The sequence below is a fragment of the Mytilus trossulus genome, chromosome 3 (assembly GCF_036588685.1).
Source record: "Mytilus trossulus isolate FHL-02 chromosome 3, PNRI_Mtr1.1.1.hap1, whole genome shotgun sequence".
NCBI classification, from domain to species: domain Eukaryota; kingdom Metazoa; phylum Mollusca; class Bivalvia; order Mytilida; family Mytilidae; genus Mytilus; species Mytilus trossulus.
In genome coordinates, this window is record NC_086375.1 from 77,183,970 (window position 1) to 77,190,848 (window position 6,879).

A 6,879-nucleotide genomic window follows, 5' to 3' on the forward strand; every position below is an offset into this window, starting at 1 on the left:
TAGCTAAAACTGCGAGGCTGTTTATTCGCTGTTAGCAATGTTGACATAAAATATGGACTTCTAGTCAAATTGTGGTGATGTTTATCTGGATAAAAGATCAAATGTAATTTATTTTAAATTACCTTTTAAATTCATATTATCTCTTCGATCGTGAAAATGTGAGAGACCAAAAAAAAGTTTACCATAACTATTGAAACGTTTTACCAACAACAGTTTCTCAAAAAATAAATAATTGTTTTTTAATTATTACTTTATTTTGAATTCCAAGGGTGACAATCTAAGCAATGATTGAGCATAAAGTCAAACATTTTACCGTAGTAAGCAACGTTTAGTACATTTTACCTCTTTTTCGAAATACAACATTTGTAAGAACATAAAAAAGAGGATGTGGTATGACTGCCATTGAGACATCACAACAGACCAAACTAACACATAAATTACTATAGGTCACCGCACGGCCTTCAACGATGAGGAAAGCCAAGAAATCACTATAAAAGAGGATATCAAGTGCTGAGACTTTTTTTTATCATGGAGTCAACCATAATGGTAGCAGTCCATTCATACACGAAGACAACTAAGTTTTTGAATTTGAAAGAATAGAAAATCTTAAAGGCATGTATTTTGAATTATTCGGTAAATCCAATTTTGAATTTATCTTTAAATAATTTTCAACCTAATTTCCAGTTTCAAACCCCGAAAATTAATCTGTCACATATGTCTATTTTATAAATTAAGATTGTAATTTAGATTTTCTTCTTAAAATAGAAAAAGGTAGTCCATTTCTTTCTTGTTAGTTTTTGATCCAAAAAATCTCATCTATAACATATAAATTTGGGGAAAGTAAAACAAACCAGAGAATTTAATCTCGTATTATAAAACTTGTGTTTACAAGTACAAAATTAGTTCAGCATACTCTGTGTGTGTTTAAGGGATTAAATAAATTGTTTTAAGTTATTAGCAGCCCAAGCGTTTGTTCTTTAATCCTCTCATTAGTGTGCCCCAGGTAATCCAGGCTACCTGGACAGCATTACTTTGACCTGACACGGTTGTGTCTCTAAAACACTATTTCAGGTGAGAAAATGCCACTGTCACCCCTGGGCTTTGACACCTGTGTCACCAAACTGTAATTATTCCGACTTTGATCGCTATACTTGCATTAATTAATGAATTTAATTATCGGTTTAAGTTTTAATTGAAATTCTTGCACTTTCGTCTATTATTTTAGCCATATGGACAAAAGGAATTGTTGACACAAATATTGTTTTCATAAGAATCAGAAATAGCGACTGAACCAATATTGTCACAAGCTCTCAAAGTATTATTTTGTTTTAATCAAATTTAACTAATGACCGACTAATGGTAAAACAAACGATCTTAAGTGCTAGGTTTAAATGCATGCTGAGTATTTTGTTCTAAGATGAAAGGTTTATATAACATGTTATATTTATTCTTTAAAAATGCCAAGTAGCTGAGAGTATTTTTTCTAAATAATTAAAAAATATAAAAACTATAAGCATCCACACGAAACAATCGCGATAACAGCCCATGTCAGGATAGAAATGGGATCTTTCATTTACTGTACACCTCCAAGCAAACAATTCCTGAATATATAGAACGTCAATGGTAAAACACAGTTGCACATAAAAGCGGGATGTTAAAAAAATAAAAATAGTATAATAAGCCTGGGATTTTTAAATATAGTGTAAGTCCCAGCTATATTTAATATCTTCCAAAATGTACCTTCCCTTTTTAAGTACGAGCCTAAATTGGACATCTTCAACTGGGTTTACCTTCTTTGATCGATTTATAGCGCATTCAGTTGTTTCCTTGCTAAATATGCATAGAATACTTGCCACTGGACGTGAAGCACCCAATAAAAATTATCACTACATTTTTCACCATATTATTATTTCTGATTCTATAAGTTTATACTTCAAGTATTTTAAAATTCTTGTAATAATATTCTATATTCAAATGAAACAAAGCATTTGGCGCGAAAATCACAACACTTTTAATTTAAAAGTGGAAATGGAAAGTCCATTTATCGGTATTTATTTTTGATCCCGTTAGAAATCCCGTATAATTCCTTGATGACTGAGACATGCCCTGGTTAACTAGAGACAAGCACTTCGGCACACTTCTGATGGTCATCTTCAATCACAACTGCCATCCGCTTATCTGGGCCTATACCCTTTATCACCTAATACTGTAAGTTTACCAAAACAAAGGCTTGTCTTATTAAATATTAACGCGATTCTTGTGAATGTATTATAATTGGACGGATAATAATTTACTTTGATCAGGGGAAATCCTTTATCTTTAGTGAAACAGATAGCTTCTTATACCGGTTTTACTTATTTCTCCATCGTGATTCGGTGTCTGCATTGGAATTCGTAAATAGTTCTAGCGGGGTTACCGAACGACGTGTTGTACGGCCGCGACAGAAATGAGACCATTCGTATGATTAAGTATTTTTCGATCGTAACGACCCGTCCATACCCTGTAATTTATCAAGCATTGTCAAAATTGTTACTATTTAAATCGGGTTTCTGATTTGTACATTAGTAACACTTAACGTACGTTGTTTAGAAGGAACACAAACAATTTTTGTTTATTTGACCATAAATTTATTTACTTCTGATTTGCCCGAGTAGGAAATGGTGTTGATAGAGACAATTAAAAAATACATAATACATAAAACTTAATTGTATACATATATAGAATGAAATTCATGTTATCCAGTAGCAATGTATCCCCACCCCACAAAAAAAATACTTCCACACGCGGCTACAAATGTTGAATATATTGAGAACGTCAGAAATCCGTATGTATGTATGCAACTGTTTTAACAAAAAAAAAAGTATCACTAAAAATCATCTGATATGTCTTAAAGTGGTAAAACTCTAATATAGGAGTTAATTCGGGCATATCCACCTCAGCTAAATGACCGTGCCTGTAATGTAATCCAAACAAACTTTTCCCTTTCATTCCCTTTTCTGTTTTTACAATTTAAATCGTTTTATTATAAAATAAGTTTTTACAGAGACGTTTAATATCAGTGGCGGATCCAGGAGTGGGGTTCCGGGGTTGGAACCCATCTTTTTTCGACGATCAATGCATTTGAAAGAGGACATGTGGTTGGAAACCCCACTTTTAAAAGGACTGGATCTGCCCCTGAATATTTATTTTATACATGATTTAGGAAAACCTTATACCGGGATAACTTCGAATGAATGTATTTTTATACGTGTGTGCAATGCCGGGTTTGGCAAAACAGTACAGGTTTTAGTCCGGTCCCTGGTAAGGAATTATATACGTATTCTGGAACCCATATTAATTTTTCCATCTCCTATGCCAACACCAGTCCATTGCGCAGATGACTTATCTCTTAATTAATAATACAGCTTTATTAGTACATATATATATATATATATATAAGTAAGAAGAGGAGTAACATTGGGTGTCGATTCGAGAGAAGCTCTACCAGCTCACACTTCCATAGCACATGTTACACATGGTTGATAGTTGGGTATGTGCTGTTCACTATTTTCTCTTTTCATAGTTTTCTTGCGTGTTCGTATTTTGGTCTTGGTACTGTGTTTTATTCGACTCATTCTTTTGATTGTCACCTCCTATAGTCTACTGTACTTTTTTAACCAGTGAACACACTGATAGTCGGTAACCGGGTAAGTTTTCTGTTAAACTGTACCTCACACTTAACTCTCAATTTCAGCAATGAGATCGGCTAAAGTGTATACAACAAAATAAACAAGATAACGTAATGTCCGACACAATTCCTTGTATACCTGAAGCAATGTATAGATTATCCTGATAACGGCATCTATATACCCTTATAACAGTTATATGTCAGGCTTAACTGTTTACCCGTGAATCTTGATGAGTAAATAAAATGTTCACAAAGTTGTATCTTGATTAATAAAAATATCTCCTATACCCATCGGGGAATTTCATTCGCTATCATTCAATTACATGCAATTATACGGTATTTGACAGTTTCAGCCATCAGAACGTCTCTTGCTTGTCAGTTTCTACAAGATTTCATACGGTATACTGACATGTTCATTGTTTTCGACACATTCTTAAATTTTTATATCTCTGAAGACGTTCTGTCAGAGAAAGCAGACAATCTGAACTTCAGGAACATTCATTCACTGAAGCAAATAATTTTCTGTGATCACCATACCACGGAATTTTAATTCTGTTTTTATTAGTATGCAAAGTATTGGAATCTTCAAACAATGACAATGTCAACTTTAAATTTTGAGCCATAGAATTGAGAAATCATTTTGACAGAAGTCGAAACATCAAACGCGCAATATTGCCTTAAATTTACTTCCGGGGAGCGTGCTACCAAGAACAGAAATTGCCGTTATTGCAAAAACAAGGATTTCATTTTATCAAAAGTAAGAAACGAGATTTCGTAAACGAACGTTAAACAACAAAACTCGGGCAAATTCTATGACGATTTCTTCTAGTGGAAAGTATCTGATAACAAAGCGAATAAAGTGTGGGTCAGAATATTTCCATAATTTCAGTACACCTAATATAATAATAGTCATTTCGATCTAAAATGTATAACAAATATAAACCAAAATAATACCTATACATAAGGGTATAATCATTGAGACCCAGTCAACTAATATCGCATGATTTAACAATATGACCAGGTCCACCATTTGCTTTTTAATAACACATTTTTAAAACTTCCCGTTTCCTGTGCTACTAACTTTGTAACGCAGATGATAACTCAAATGAAAACTATGAGTGTACAGTAATAATAATAATAATGCACACATTTCTTCATGTGCATCACGCAAGACGCTAACTCGTACCTCATCATTGAAAAAGTACATATTCTGCATAGTAGGTCTGCTCACAGTTTTGATATGCAAAGGGGGGGGGGGGGGGGGCAACAAAAATGCGTTAACTTAAGTCACATTCTACATATATCCATTACAGCCATTACACTTTTTTGTCTTCTAGCTTTTATTTTACGGAAGTTATGAGAAATTGAATTTTATTTCCTACCTTGAGAGTTTGAGAAGCTATATGGATATCTTTTATCTAATATATTTACTTGCTTGTAGTCTTTTTGTCAATTACGTAACACTAAATTGTTTAAAAATTATGCTATTATCATCATTCAACTTTGCAAACAAACAAACAAATAATTTATTAGAGTCTTTGCAACTGAATTAATTTAGTTTTCATAAATTCAACTGACACGACATTGTAATAAATACAAGTGAAATACATACAACGAATTTCGTGATAAGCATGTGGTAAAAAGAACTCTCTTGTATCTCAACCAAGATCTATGTCAAATGTAATATTTTTCCAGAAAACGCACGACAGAGATATCGTTATGACTGTATAGGCACCATTCGCATTTGGAACGTCCTCTTACAGAAATAAGCTTTTTTCGCACATATTCTAAAATGCATTTCTGAACGAGGAATTCTCCCAGCCCCAGCACACTATTCTGGAATTCAGTGACGTCCCAAATGTTATTCTTTTTCTTGATTAACTCTCCATCAACTTTAGGATAACCTCTATACAGATTATGTAATACAGGATATATGAAGGGGCCTTCGTATAATATCAAATTCTATCGTTACCGCTAAATTTAGTAACGATAAAACATGGACACTGGAATGATTTCTACAGAAAAAACGTAATTCGGTGATCGCCTATCAAATTAAAAAAAAAAAATAGATTGTATATCTATAGGATTGTTTCAGATACTATATAATATAATACTAGCATATAATTGTTCGATATTCATATGCAGTTTTACTTGCTCTCGTTGCACGTCATATTTCCTTAAAATCCGTGATATTTGAGCGCTGCTTATAAGACAAAGCGATGATCCCCACTCAAATATCGACCCTGCACAACACTTGTATGTGCTTATTTTAAAAATAAGTGTTGAAACCCATTCCAAATGTCATATAAAATATTATTTTTCATGAACGCAATTTACACAAAGCATATTGTAGTAATATTTCTTATAACTCTGAGTATAGACATTATTTTTAAAGGACACACATATGCTTAGAACATTACACAGAACTGTGGCTCGACCAGTTCAAGTTGAACAAACGAGACGAAGAAAAAGGCACAAGAATAAAAAGGAACAGGGCCCAAATTTATTTATATCTGACATACGAGGGGCATTTTCAATAGTGTTCTTATCTTAACTAAAATTCATAGTATCATGTGCATTCTATCAGGTTCTACAGTTTAATGACTTTTTGCTCAACAGATCAACTACTTGTTACGCCTGAAGATAGCACCAAACCGCAATTTTGAAAGAGCTTGACAGTTGAGTATCCACCACCAGAATATGCAACATCATCCTTTACCTAAACCAAAAAACAATCGTTTTGTACGAAATTAGGAATAGCCTGGTGGAAACAAATTGGTAATTTGGGTTGGAGAAGTCATTTGATTGCAACAAAAACATGTGCCATCTATAGATTTATATCACAAAGCCTCCAACAGCAATTTTCATGCTGAATAAAAATTAGAGATAATTGACAACTTTAAAATGATTGAAAATGCTATCATGAAGACTCTTCAAACTTCAAATATGTATGTATACTATATAATGAAAATGACTCTACCGCTACCTCTTTACCAAACACATACATATTGACCGAACGATTGGTATATAAAGTTTTATGTAGTGAAGATTCATAATCCTGCAATTCAGGTCATGATGATATATTTGTATACGTTTTACGGTATGTATATAGGTATAAAATGGAGATTCGAATGAAATTTTACTTGATGTTTAAACAAATAAACTGGCACACCTTGTGAAAGTGAAAAAGTGATATTGTTTTAACCAGCCGT